This window comes from Meleagris gallopavo, chromosome 1, assembly GCF_905368555.1.
Source record: "Meleagris gallopavo chromosome 1, MGAL_WU_HG_1.1, whole genome shotgun sequence".
In the NCBI taxonomy this organism is placed as follows: domain Eukaryota; kingdom Metazoa; phylum Chordata; class Aves; order Galliformes; family Phasianidae; genus Meleagris; species Meleagris gallopavo.
The window spans coordinates 13,982,620-13,997,727 of record NC_139404.1 but is presented as its reverse complement, the minus strand read 5'-3'; the positions used below and the strand labels follow the sequence as shown (position 1 = coordinate 13,997,727).

Below are 15,108 nucleotides of genomic sequence, written 5' to 3'. Positions count from 1 at the left end.
TGGGTGTTGAGCTTGTTCAGTCTACAGAAGAGAACGATCTGGGGAGACCTCACTGCTGCCATCCAGAACTTGAGGGAGCTTATAAACAGAAAGGGGGCTGACTTTTTACATGGTCTGATAGTGATAGGACAGGGGGGAATGGATTTAAACTAAAAGATGTGAAATTGAGTTTAAATGTTAGGAAGACATTCTTTACTCAGAGGACAGTGAAGCCCTGGCACAGCTGCCCATAGAGCTGTGGGAGCTCCATCCCTGGAGGCTCAGGGCCGGGTTGGATGGGGCTCTGGGCAGCCTGAGCTGGCGGGGGGCAGCCAGCCCACGGCAGGGGATGGGGCTGGGGGGCTTTAAATTTCCTTCCAGCCCAAAGCATACCGTGATTCTATGATTCTATTTTTCCTGGTGTCATTCACGATGCCCTGTCGCAGATACCACACTTGTCTTCTCTGGTTCAGGTTGGATATTTGGAGATAACAGTCTCTCTGTTTTGCCTAATGTGGGATCTGAGCATCTTTCCTGAAGGAACATTGTTTCAGGAGCTTCTGTGTGCACCACACTTGCTTGTGCAGTATGGGAAACTCCAATCTACCCATTTGCATGCACTTGAAAATAGTCTCTGAAGTGTATGTACTGCTGTGTATTTCAGAAGCCTGACTCAAAAGCTTTGGGAATGGATTGGAAGAAATCAATGATATCACTTAACAAGGATATTTCCGACATTATATTCCCCTATTTTCCAATCTGATGTGTAATAAAGTAAAAATGTCAGCATAGTCTACCTCCACTGTCTCATTCTTAAGACTTCTGAGAGTAAGATAATGGAGCATTCCCAGAGATTCCTGCCGCATCCACCAGCTAATCTTTCGTCTTGACTGTGCTGTGAAGCACATTACAGTGTGTCCAAGTAATGAGAATTACTTCCAGCAATGCAGGAAGAACTCAGCGTCAAGGACAACACTGAGCTTTATCATGCTCACATGTAGCCTGCTGAAGATAAGAGATGTTCCAATCAAAAATTTTTGTGTATCTTTACTGTTGAAATAATAGCCTCAAAAATGATCCTGAAGGCTCTTGGATGGCAAAAACCTTTGCATACAGTAAATATTTTTACAACTTCAAATTTGTTCCTGGCAGACAATGCTTATATTTTTTTTCCAAAGTTTGTTTTGAACCCCATCGGTATTTATTTTGGGATGTGGAGAACTGCTTGATGCTTTTTCTCCGATCCTGAGCCGGTCTCTGGTAAAGCTGATGAAACACGTCAACCGTGGTAGCACTCTTTGCTCATCTTTTGGTTTGTCTCCTGCACTAGGCTGAGCAGAAAGTCGAGAGTAGACTTAATCTGAAGCCTTTCTTGTGACAACCTGAGAAGTCCCTGATTTCTCAAGCTGAGCCTTTCCCAGGGATGTGGTGGCATCTCCAGCAACACAAAACACGGTGCACAATGAATGGCAGCCAAAGAAAAAGCAAGATCTCTGCAGTGCTGCAGCATAAGGCATTTCTTCCATGAGGCACATGTGGTTTTGTGGTTCAGAAAAATTTTCAGGACCTGGCTTTCTATTCCCTGGAGTTTTAAGTCGTAAAGATGAAAGTCAAACACAGAGCTGCTTGGAGAAAAGAAGCCGAAGCCCTAATTTTTGAGTGAAAAATGTATTTTCTGTTAAAGTTTGTAGATATGTATCTATTGCCATGGTGTGATCAGTACATCCAAACTGATGGCACAGCTTGCTTTGCAGGGGCAACACAGCAAGGCAGAAGTGAGCTGAAGCCAAAGTACTGCTCCCGTTAGCCTTAAGGCTAACTGGGATTTTCTTTAGGAGGGAATCATGATTTTCTTTGGAAGCAAATTGGGATTTTCTTTAGGAGTGGAAGGAGATGAAGTCTTTGGTTGTGTTGCTAGCACGGCTCTCATTCCCATGTTGTTTTTCTTGAGGCTGCCTCTCCTAAGGGAAAGCTACCCCTGAGTGCCTCCTCTTCCAAAAAATGAGGGGTAATTTTGAGCCAGATCAATGCTCCGAGCAGGTTTGCTGTCAGGCTGAGCTAGTAGAGCACCAGCGATAGCTTGGAGGCAGATAGAGCAGGGGGAAGGGCAGGAGCCTGGCAGTGCTTGTGCAGACAGAGCAAAGCCTAGTTGCCACAGCTGCAGAGCAAAAGCTGTTGGTTGTTCTTTTTTTTTCTTTTTTTTTCTTTTTTTTTTTTTTTTCAGGAAATTAATGCTTCTCTCATGCATCTGTGAAAGAAGTTTTGCAGAAGTTCAGCAGAAGACAGCAGAAGATCAAATCTGACCACCAGAGAAAATCTTAATTTTCTCAATTTTGTGAATGCTGATTCATAAACTCTCGTGATTGGCAGTGCTGCTGTTTGTATGCCTTTCACACATAACTTTTCATAGGTTTTGCATCCTTTAATCAAATGACAGTTCTTTCAAAGAGACAGCATTTGCAAAGCTGAATAAGAGACAGGGAAATTCACAGCAAAGCAACTATAAGTAAATGAAAGGCGGTGAATTCACCATAAGCAAATAGAATCAGGGCAACCCACTGCAGGGCAGACTTTACTGTAGGAGTTGTGGGGTCCATTCCCTCCCACCTCCACTGCAGTTTGCCCTGGTATCAGTGCTGCCCAAGCCTGGTGCAGCAGGAAGTACTCACTGCACACCAGCCTGTGGGGATTTCCCTGGCTCACAGGTGTTATCTGAAAGCTCTGGGTGAAGCTCTGTCTCCTTGTTCGCTCCTCTTTGCTTGTGTGTCCTCCACTGTTTTGTATCTCAGTCCATGCTCCAGATCCTGCAACTGCAACTCAGCAATTCCAGGCAAGTTTCCCTGATCAGGATTCAGTGTTGGCTGACCATATATTTTGAAACTTGAGGTAAGATCTTCCATTGTCAACTGATTTCCATGTCTGTAGGATTCTAAATGCTCCACCTGTGTCTGCTGGTCCATCGCTTTAAATGGTATCTGTGACCGCATCCTGCGCCTAGTGCTGGCACACAGCCACTGGAAGGTTTTGGAAGGGTCTTTACCTTAAGGGATGGGGCTGAGCCTCAAAGCAGACCCTGTGCAGAGCCCACATTCAGCTAGACTGCAAAATCCATCCTCTGTCTAAGCCGTCAGCGGTCAGCAAACACGGTCCAGAGTTTTGTGTGTTGTGCAGGAATTGGCAGGCTTGGGAACTGCAGCTTCCCCACTCAGGTGGGCGATGAGATAAGGATGACAACTGCACCAGAGGGACGGATTTAGGGCACCCTCCCAATGCCTCTTAGTGCTGCATTAGTCACAAAGGTCACAGCTATTAACGGACAGTGCCAAACTGGTCGTGTGTCACCAGCTTCTTGTTCCCACCCACTAATTTGTGCTAGAAGGGAAGTAATTTAGTGTCACATTTTCTCTGGAATCTGAAGGTCTCAAGGCTGAGCAGAATGCTGCTCCACCCACTGATTAATGGGAGTGAGAGGCAGGGGGGTGAAAACTACTTAAGAATTCACCTATATAAACTGTCTACTTAAATCTCCCAAAAAGGTCTCAAGAGCAAGAAATGAAGCAAGAAGAACCCAGAGAAATGCTTCTCCTCCGGCCCTTGTAACTAAAGGAGAGAGTGCTGGCATATCCCATGCAAGGATTCTGATGAGACCTCTTCATATGACACTTTGGCATCTACACACAAACGAGAATGACCTGAGGTGTGGAAATCATAGAATAACAGAATCATTAGGGATGGAAAGACTACTAAGATCATCTAGTCCTGCCATTAACTCATGCCTGTGATCACTCTAGACCATGTTCCTCAGTGTTCCTCATCAAGTTCCTCAGTTCCTCATCAACCCTTTTCTTGAACACCTCCAGGGATGGTGAATCCACCACCTCCCTAGTGCACCTAAATCTTCCCTGGTGCAACTTGAGGCTGTTACCTCTCCTCCTATCACTGTTACCTGGGAGAAGATGCCGACCACCACTTCAACAGTCTTCTTTCAGACAGTTATAGAGAGATATAAGGTTTCCCCTGAGCCTCCTTTTCTCTAAACTGAGCAATCCCAGTTCCCTCAGCCTGCTATGGTGCACACCCATGAGGTGAAGATTGGGCTTCTACTTGAGGAGTGCTTGGCAGAACTGGGACAGTTGTGGGAAGCAATTACCTCCCTCGTGCAGTGATAGCTCTCAGTGCTGCCCTGTGTTAAATGACATCAGAGAACTAAGCTGGATGGAAAATATACGTATTTTTTTCACTCAGCTATGTGAGTTTTTAGCCAGATAGTTCTCCAGGACAGCTCATGGTGCAGAAGCACATTCTTGTGATGATATGGCATGACTAGAGCACAAAAACAGACTGAAGGCACAGGGCAGACTCTTTTCAAATGAAAATGCTCATATTACTACAGCCTGAATGTACTCTAAAGCTCCTCCTTCTGAACAGTTAACAAAAGCTGTGTTAGGCAATGTCCACAGAGATCTTGAGGCTTTGTGCTGAGGCAGGTCTGCTCTTCTTCCAAACATCTGTCCTTGCATGCAAGCTTCCTCCTCCTCAGTAAATGTACAGGACAAGCAGATGTGATAAGGAAGACAAATAGGAGAATAGATACTGAAGATCTGGGTGAAACCCACTCCTGTAGCTTCCTGCTGTCAAAACATGTCTGTAAGTAGTGAGGATCAAGGCCTGGCCCATGTGGAGAAGCTCAGCTTTGCAATGCACCCGCTGCATCTGAGCAGGATGCAGAGGAGCAGACATGAAATGAATGTACACACAGAGAAGTCGATTTACAATTTAGTTTTGTTTTTTTCTTAATGATGAAAAAAATCAAGCACTGAGTTGTTAAGGACTGATGGCATTTGGCTGGATGACAGCCAGGCAGGCTGAATGGGGCAGATGTCTGTAAACATCATCAGACAGATGCAACGTGCTCATCTCTGCGTGCTGTCCTAAGCACACTGGAAGAAAACTGAGAAATCTTAATAAATTCTGTGAGAAATGACATCACTCTTCCCTGTGTCTGAGAAGCTGATTTCATCCCAAATAACATGTTTTACAGGAATCTCTTCCATCCCTAAGCTGAAGGAGATTTTTCAGCAAGCCATTTCCTTTTACATTTCTCAGTGCACAGCTGACGTGAACAGACACGGCACGTCACAGCCTGGAACAATTTCCAGCCTTGGTGTAGGTCAGAGACTATGCCATGTCTGCAGAGCAATTTGGCACATTTTGAGTTTAACCAGTAAATCAGATCAGCTTCTTAAAATGCTTTTGTTTTCAGCAGTCCAACAAATGCTGTGTACTTCAGCTGAAAGAGATTCTTCTCTGAAAATTCCGATTGTAGTGTGAGCATTTATTGAGAAACTGCAAGTGTGAGTCATAAAACAAAGACCAGTCCTAAAGAAAAGCAGAAATGCGCAACAGGAAAGGCTAATTTCAAGGTCATTACCCAAAATAATTGTTGTCTGGATGGAGTGAATTGTGATATTTAGGAATGTCCACTGGAACGTGGAACATTATTCCGTTCTGGAAAGAAAAATATTTATTTTGTTCATTAATGCAATAGTCATTGTTTTGGGTAACTAATAACTAGTGGCTCCTCCCATGCGGAAGGAACATTCTGTGGCCATATTTCTTAAACCTACATAGCCATAAGGCTTTCTGGAGGCTTTGCACCTTGCCTTGAGGCCAAGACTGTAACTTCTCGCTACTGAATTATATCACATTTGGAGTGAAGTAGAGGCAGCACTGCTTATTTCTAAGTACCCAATAAAAAGATCTAAAAAATAACTGTGCTGTGGGCAATGCCTACAGAGTAGTTCTTATTTAGGATCTTGCAGACTCTGCAAAAGAGTATCTGTAAATCCCAATTTTACTTGTATCTTACCAGGAATGAAACCATTTGGATCTGGCAGATAGATAACACAGATAAATTGCAAATTCTGCCTGTATGGACTCAACTGTGCTGTGTCTCCTGATATTCTGGAAATATTCTTTGACCCTGAAACTCCTCATTTGTCTGCTTGCCTTTATGTCTTTAGGGCTTGATCTGCCAGATCAGTGGAAGCTTTGCTCCTGATAATAGTGGGGCATGCCTGGGCTCAGCCTGAGCCTGGTTGGAGCTGAAACTGCAGCTTTTCTTCTGCCTTCTTATCTACACCTTTGGACTGCAGTCTAGCTATACCAGTTTCACTCAACCTCACCTTCTGCTTTGCTTCATCCTGCACCCTTGCTCTCTTTGGGATCTCTCTCTTTACTTGAGTCCTAACTTCCCTGTTCTTGCTCCAGGTAAGAACAGCTGTCCTGGATTAGACCATCTGTTCTGCTTCCAATACTGGCCATAAACAGAGACACCTAGGAAAAATTGAGAACAAATCTATCATTTCTCCCGTAACACTACAGCAGCTTCTAGCTATTTCCAGCTCAGAGGCTTTCCAGAACCTGCTGTGGTCTCTTTGTGTCATGGATCCCTCCAAACATCTGAGGGATTGCGCTCCTTGCAATCAATCTCACTCTTCCTGGAGAAGGAGTTCCTTGGCTGGACTACTGCCTGCTGCACGACCAGGTTGCTTTCGTCCTTTTGGTTGCTCTGGATTTGGCTCCTACCTGCCTTAGCAGCTCCCTCATTCTTGTCCTGGAGATACAGTGAACACTCAATTCCTATCCACTCTTTGTATTAATAATTTTATAATTTCTTTTTGCAATATCCTCATCTCTTTTTCAGCTTGAGAAGCCCCACTCTCCTGCACTACTCCTTGGACAGCAATTGGGCTACGTCTATTAGTCTTCTCTGAACATTTTGCACTACTTTGCTAACCTTTTTGAGAGACCAGAATTGCACTGTTCCCTTTTGCTTAATGGGAATTAAGAGAGCTAACACACTCTGTGACAGACGGAACTTCAGAAGGAACGAGTGGTCTAGATGTAATCATTTCTCAAGAAGGAGCATAGTCAGAAAACTTTTCTTAACTATTTTCTTTCACCTATAAAGCACAATTCTGTCATGTAATGTCCTCATCTCATGAACACATCAATTCTGTATGGTTTTCTGGCAAGGTCAAGCCTTTCAGTAGCAATAACAGAACTTGGGCTAACAGTGGAAGCAATTTCTACTGGGCTCAAGACTTTTAGAGAGTCACCTGCTGCTTAGTTTTCCACGTTGAAGGTAGAAAGTACACTGCATCTTGTCTTCAGGGATTTGCAGGTGGGCTGTCACTAATGAGAAGAGTAGGGAGAAAAAGAGTTAATTTAGAAACTAGAGTTGGCATCAGTGATATGCAGAAATTGACACGTCCTTTCTGTATGACACAGACAATGGTCAATACATCTGTGTAATTCCAAAAATGTATGTGGCAACCACTGAACTGCAGCTCCTGTCTCCAGAGCTTTGCTTCTCTTCCTTATGGGAGCATCTCATGGTCTCCTCTAGTGATCTTGCTCATGAGGATGATGTAGTTTTTCCTCCCTCCCTTCAGACTACATACTTGAACATGTCTCTGAAATCTCAGGTGACACAGTAGCCGACACAGCTTTGTGTACTCCTTGTAGCCTGGCCCAAATCCAATTCTTTATTATATTGCCTAACTCTGTTGTTCATAACCATGTCAAATGCAGCTAGGCCTTACCAGCCATCCAGGCACTATCATTGCTATCATCTGCTTGTAATTCCCTTAGCTATCTGTGGTGTAACAGTTCATTGCACTAATGCTACTCCATGCAACAAAAGAAAAGACCCAAAGTGAAGACAGCATTGCTCAGAGGCCTTGCTAACTGCCATCTTCCACTGCTCATTCTCCATTGCAGAGGACTCAAACGCTTCTTGTCAAGGGACAACACTTTTTTTCATCATGACTGTTTCTTGTCATGCTCTACTTGATGAGAGGACAGATTTCTAGATGAATGTGTATGTAAAGAGTAAAACCAAAGAAGCTTTCCAGCTACGTGAGTAATGTTACAGCATGTCACCCCCATGGGCTTGCTTCCTCTGATGCATGCCCACACAAGTGTGAAACGCTCATGGGCAGCACAATGGGCTGATACAGGCATCCAAGTGCCTTCCCTGGTTATAACTTTGTTTAATATTTCTTTTCAGGTTTCTTTGTGCCTACAGCAGCTCAGAAATCTGAGTGTCCAGGGAGAATCTAGCCAAGCCTACCTAATGCAGAGCTGATCTGAAAATATGAAGCATTAAGGCCTTTTTCCATTCTTTCCTCCAGCAGCGAGATCTGGGCAGTTTTCTACATGCATCTTGTATGTAGAATTACACATCACATAACACATCAATTACATATCACATTAATGGTTAACGCTCTGAGACAGGATCCGATGTCAGAGCAGGTCTTCTGGGTAGCGGGAGGTGAGCACACACAACCTTGCTGAATCCCCAGAAGCTTCTGAGTTTGTCTCAATGACCCTGTCACTATGCCCAGGGAAACGGAAATAGAATGCTGCCTATAGAAAATTCCCTCGTTTTGCAGAAGAGTGTCAGAGCCAATGAGACACCCTGATCTAGGAACAAATGACTCTTTATCCAGGCACATGTGAGATGGCACTGCAACAGAAAGAAGGACAAGGGCTACTGTTGCAATGATTTCTACTGGTATCCATCAGCAGTTAATGCAGACTCACAGTTTCTGTAATAATCTGAAGCTTTCAAGAATTTCCTTATTAGGCGAAAATCCTTTCTTTGGCTGAAATTTGGCACATAAAATAGGAATTCATGAGACATACCATTGTACTTCACTTTTCTCACTCAGAGAAATATAGTGATTTTCTATTTTTGTTTTGGGAATTCTTTCTGGCTACTGTAAACGTAACAGCAATTCAAATCATATTGGCATTTTCTTACGTTTTGCCATCTCTGAGAGCATTTTTATGGAGTTAGAGAGCTTGTTAATCTATGTGTCATACAAAAAAAGAGATCAATCATTATACGTAGTCTAGTTTCTGTTTGCATTTCCTACTGACTTATCTCCTCTTGAGCCTGGGCTTGCAACAGCTGCTGTAATAGGCTTGTTACCCATAACCTACATCTACACTACACTTGCCTGACCAACTTAAATGAAAGCAGTGGGTTGCATATATCTTCCTGGATAACAGTGGACTTCATTCTTTATTGCCTCTTAGTTGTGTGGAACAAATAGAATGACATCATGTGACAAGCGGGCCCCAGTCCTTTGGCTATTTGTGATCTCAGATTCACTCAGATCTCAGAGCTCAGTGGTATGATCTTTTCTTAAAAGCTTCTTAATAATGACCAGAAGCTACACTAAAGACATTGAAAAGCATTTGGAAGCTGACTTGAATTGATGAAGGCCAATGAGTAATGAAGGAACCATTCTTCTACTGGAGAATACTCACAATCTTTGCTGAAAATACGATAATTTTTAGCAGCACTGTTTGCTATATGTTTAGTTTATGCACTGTTTTGTTAGAAACTAGTGATCTCACCTCTCAGATGCAGTTAATAGAAACTTCCTATAGCATATGTTATTTAAACAATAAATCAGTAATGCTCTATATATTTATTATTCATTCTGCTGCTGTTAGTCTTATTTCCCTTGATCCAATAATAGACCATAAGTTGTACAACTCTGAGAAAATCTTTTTGATAGAAAAAAAATTCCTAACATTTGTGAATGGGGCAGTAGCTTTGGATTGGTGGATTCAGACTCCATTAATGATAATCTCTTGGTGCACAGTTACCTTCAGTTGTCCATACAGCAGTTTCTGCAGAGGAACGTGCTTTTGTGTTTTTGCAATGCTGTAAGCCATTTACACCATATACAGTCCATCTAATATATGTATACATGTCTCTATTTTCCAGACCTCTGAAGTAGCTGAGCAGCTACTCGATCTGGAGGACAGCAGCTGGCAGTGAGAGGCGGGCAGAGGGGTGACCTAGAAGAGCATTTGGTGAGAAGAGGTAAACATGCAATAAATTAACACCCTTGCGTACTTAATGGAAACCTTCCTGCCTTAACAACCTGCTAGACAGGGATGTGATTGATCCTGCTGCCCAGCACCGCTCCCTTCCATAGTGGAAATCTGTGCACACTGTGATGGAGGAGTGGAGATGAGTGAAGTGGGAGACCTGGCAGTGGCATACCTGGCAGCATTGGGACAGCTTGGTTCTGCGCCATACTACCAGCAAGTGCACAGCTGAGATTTTTTAACACATTGTAAAAAGCCTGAGCACACTGTGGTTCAACTAGATTTGGCTCCTTCTTTGCCTGCTATTACCAGGAACCTCTCAGCTGATGGCAGATGCAGCCTCTTCCATGCCCTGCCAGGTTGTGTCACACAGGCACTATGGGAGAGCATGGGTATGCTCCTTCACCTACCCATGCATCCTCCCTTACACCTCTGTGGGAAACACCACTCTGTTATGTATTATGGGGAATTCTGAGCAGCTAAACTATCCAGGACCTCATCCATATGGGGGAAAGCTATAAAAGCAATTGCTCTGTCAGCTTTCTTTCTCATTCCTCTTTCATGGATGTGCATGCATAATCCTACCCAGGGCTGTGGACTAGCAGTTTCTGTTGTTATAATCAATGATAAGTTAGCTAAAATCGAGTGTCTTCTTGTCATCTTAACTTTTTTTTTGAGGGATGTTTGGTTTCTGGGAGGCTGGGGCTAGGCAGTTAGGGAATGCCACATAGTAAGGTTAAAGCAGGAGGCACCAGGAGGCTTTCAGTCTCCTTTAACGATGATTTGAATCTGCCGTGGACGATGTTTTTTGGAGCTCTGATGGAGTAAAGGGAGAAACGAGACAGGTGAGCATGCAGGTGCACTGTTTTTGGTGGTGCTTCTCTATGTTAGAGAGGAATTTCTGGTAGAAGGGAGTTAATCATTAATCAGAGAAGATCCAACATAAACTTCAGCACCAGAAATGCTACAGTAATGGAGCAGGGTGCTCAAAGCAAGAAGGATTTTGGCAAATGCATGAAATGGAAGAAGCTACCACAGCATTTCCTCTCTTGAGCAAGAGGCAGCTCTGCTCTCCATGAAATGTATGGGCCCTGGAGCCCAAACAAAGCATTGAGTGGCTGTGCGCTGGAAAAGCAGAGGCAGGAGCAGAGGATGGTGTTGGAACAAGGATGGTGATGGCACAAGGGACATGGTGGGAACTGCTCACACCACCACACCCCTGCCTTCCTGTCTAGTTTATATTTTTTTCCCAATTAAAGAAAAATACTGGCTATTTGTCATTGGTGAATATTTGTGAGCATGGAAAATTTGTCCAGTGAACATCGATTTAGCATAATTTTCCTGCTTTGCCAGTCAGGGGCTTGGGCCAGGGCTATTTACCTTGACACTGTTAAATCTGAGGTCATGGCTTGCTGCTGGTAAGAGGTTTACCCTGCAGCACTACTTCCACTTTCATGTCTCGTTCGTATGCACAGTTCAGGATGAAATGCTCCCATTCTGTTTGTGGCTTGATTTACATGTTGGTTAAACAAGAAAAATAAATGTGCTATCCTCACAGCTCCACCTCCTCATCTCAGCTTCACCTGTGCTTAAACCTCTCTCTATCTTCCTGCCTTCTGCTGGTGCTCTTTCACAGTAACCTCTCCCTTCTGGCTGGTTTGGGAACAGGCTGGTGAACAGCACTCCTTGCAGCTTTCTGTGCTCCCAGAGGCTCTCCAGGCTTCTAACAGCATCCTCATTATCCAAATTTCTTCCAAGCCTTTCTCTACTGAAATGAGCAGTTCTTTCAGCATCAGATATCCATGCTCAAACCATGAGGATTTGGCCCTTGTAGATAGGAAGAACTGCAGTGATAGGAATTCTTTTCTCAGTAACTATTAAAAAGAAGTTTGGCTACTTCATTTCAGTTCTGTACATTGTGCTGCATGTGCAACTCCTCCAAATACCTACTGGCCTTTTAAGATTCTGCCTACTTTTTGGAGGGCAACAAGCATGCACTGGGAGCTGTCAAATCCTCCTCACACCCAACATGGCAAACTCTCCCTCTCCAAACCAGGCTGACACTGCCTATCATTTCTGCAAATGCAAACCTCTCTGCCTCTCTATCCATCCATTCCCATCATCACAGAGGGTGTATCAAGCACAGTTCAAAGTCCATCTCTATCCAGGGCAACACTTTAGAAAAAAAACACTGCAGACTCATTTCTGCAAACTAGATAAAAGTCAAAATGTACTACCAACATACATAAGGAAATTTAAAGTTGATGAGAAATCTTTTTTCTCCACACTGTTGCGATTTATTTTCCGCTGGTGCACAGCCCCAAGGACCTCTCTGGGCTTCTCCAGCAGCTGCACTCCTAGGGCTGCTCAGGATGTTTTTTACACCTTTCTTGGCACGCAGTTTTACAGTGCTTCTCTCACCTCTCATGCGTGAAACCCTTCTCCTGACACAATACCTGGCAAACCCCCTGGCACACGGCTGTTTGGGAACAGGAGAAGCACTTGTGTTTTGCCACAGGCTTGTTCCATCTGAGACCCTGGAATTATTTACAGTGATTGTAATTTTCAGGCATCACTTTTAGGATTATTTGGCCTCATCAATAATTGTATTAACAGCGGCACGGCAGTGATACTAGGCGGTGTCAACAGTTTCCCATATGCTTAAATAAGGACGTTCCCACTGCAGAGGGCAGCACTATGACAGCCAATTTTTTTCATTGGGTCTTTTAAGAAAGGACAAAGAAAATCTGATTATACTGTGCTAAAGCCAGTGCTGCTGTGGCAGCAGAGGCCTGGTTGGGCACATCACAGCATAGGAGCCAACCTGGTCGTGGACAGCAGCTCCAGCTGTGCTCACTGCCACCGACCAACTCCCAGGTCTTATGGCCACAAAGAACAATGGAACATTTTATGTGATGGAGGATTGCAATGAGACACATCTGTGAAGCATTCCCACCAGTCCTGTGGCTGCTGTCAGCAGCAGGCCCTGCTGGCAGAAGCCAGGGCTGCAAAGCAACCAGAAAGCTGTGTATCTGCTGTTCTTTTTTCTGTGTTTGGGTTGGTTTCCTGCCTGCCCCCCTTATTAATATACAGAAGACTTCTCCACTTTGCCCTGAGTGATTTACAGCTTAGTAATTTCTGCTGAATGCTCTGAAAGTCACTGAAACCAGGACAAACTATTTACCAACTTTTACAAGAAAATGAGCCTGCCCTCTAGCTGCAGATCACGCACATGGCTGTTTATTGCCTTCTCGGCAGGAGAAAGGGGTTCACACCAGTTTTCCTTCCTCACGTATTTCCCGGGCACTCTTCCCTGAGCCTGGGGCTTGTTGGGCACCTTGGTGGGACTGAGATGGCTGCTTAGGAGCCCCTGAAATTACTTCCCAGGATCCCCTGACATGGCCGCTCAGGAGGCCCTGATGTGGCCACCCAGGAGCTCCTGACGTGGTCGCCCAGAAGCCCTTGACATAGCCGCCTAGGAGGCCCTGACGTGGTCGCCCAGAAGCCTGGTTACTGACCCAGTGCAGCTGCAGGGCTTTGGTGCAATAATGCTGTTTTCCAAACTGCAGGGCAACTGTTCATGGCATCCATTCATCTTCATTGTCCTCATCAATGGTGACAAACCAGTTCCTGAAAGGCAGGGACATTTCTCACAGTCCACAGCTTTGCCACTAATTGTAGCATTTTTGTGTAGTCTTGAGATATAATACTGGTGGTACATATACCTAAGGTCAGCACCTGAATTTAAACCAGGAGTAGAATCAGAACCACAGCAAACATGAATTCAAGTGCCATTTTGTGTATATATACATATTCTGTGGCTAAAACTATCTTGAAAAATGCTGAAGAAAACAACAGCCCACCAGTTTGCCAGGGGACTGGTACTCTAAAATCATAATACTTCTCAAACACTGGAAAGGTTTGGTGTTTTGGAGTTCTGTATAGCAAGAAGACAAACTGATGCAGATATGTACTTTATATCCTGGCATAGATACACACGGTACGGTACAAACAAACCATTGAAAAAACAGAGGCAGTGCTCTGGGTTAAAGAAGCCAATGGCTTTGGGCATGTATTACTTCAAGAAGTAAACAAATTTCTCCAAATCACCTCAAATGGAAATAGTGAAATTTCTGCAAAAGGAAACTTTGCTGGTACTTTCAGAATGGATTATCCTGTTACTAATAGTTTGCAGTGAAAGGCAAGAAGTTGCTGGTTAGGGAAAGCGGCACTTCTTTACTACTGTCATTGCCTACTGCAGGTGCTAGAGATAATGTGGATCAGGTCTGGATCCTCTCTTTGCCCCGGCTGACTTGGAAATCTATTTCCCAAATGTGAGGATGACCAAGGTCTTCCATTAAGTAACAGCAAACACATGCTCTGTGACTGTGACCAGATGTCCTGGCTGGAGCTGGGCTTACCCTAGTGACCACAGTGCTGGCTGTCTTCCAAGGGGTTTCTGCCAGCCTCTTCTGCAGACACTGTCTCACTTAGGGGCTGGCTGAGATGCAGAGGTATTTATTAGTACAGCAATTAGGCTGCCACAGTCAGAAGAAAAAGTAATGAAATTAATTGTTTTGGAAACAAAACATAGTTCCTAGCCAAAACTTTTTTTTTCTTCCAACCACAAGGCTATGGCATTATAACCTGAATGCGGGGCATTCTGAGTTTAACTGCTGAAATGAACAATAAAATCCTCTCTGGCCCATGTAATAAGTCAGTAAGAAGAAAAGAACACTTTTAGCATTTCTGATTTAAATTTTTCTTGAAAATCTTGATTTTAATCAACCTGTCAATTTTGTAGCAAGTGCCTGCCATTACTGACTGCTTTCAAGTAAAAAGTCCAGTGAACTCTTCACCGGGTATTTGGTTACAGTGGTGGGATAGAGGGGTGTGGTGAGCAGCTGAAGGGCTCAGGCCCTGGAACAGCTTTGAGCATGGTGGGCAAATGGGAGAGCCATAAGCAAAGCCCAAAGTGGAGGAAATTTCTTGTAAGAGACTCTGAGAGTGCAATGAAGAGCAAGATCTTGCTATGGCTGGTGTGAGGTAATACTTGGGGTGGGCCATTTTGGGGGCATTTGCAGCCGTGCTGGCACATGCTGTGATATCTAACTGCACTCAGCCACCTGCACATCAGTAGGTTCATACATGATGTATGGCAGCACTGTGCCTCAACTTTCTTCTTCATCAGCAATGTTGAGAAATATCTAATAA

The 15,108-nt window shown here is 44.1% G+C and overlaps 1 long non-coding RNA gene across 3 annotated transcripts in view; it reads left to right on the top strand.

Moving 5' to 3' along the window:
• Positions 1-1,496: 1,496 nt before the first annotated feature.
• The window catches only part of LOC109370767 (uncharacterized), a 59,376-nt gene continuing 45,764 nt past the window's right edge, over positions 1,497-15,108 (top strand). For all 3 annotated transcript variants that reach the window (XR_014881381.1, XR_014881382.1, XR_014881383.1), the window contains exons 1-3: positions 1,497-2,865; positions 3,516-3,676; positions 9,788-9,886. This is a non-coding gene — a long non-coding RNA (uncharacterized LOC109370767). The remainder of the gene's footprint in view (positions 2,866-3,515; positions 3,677-9,787; positions 9,887-15,108) is intronic.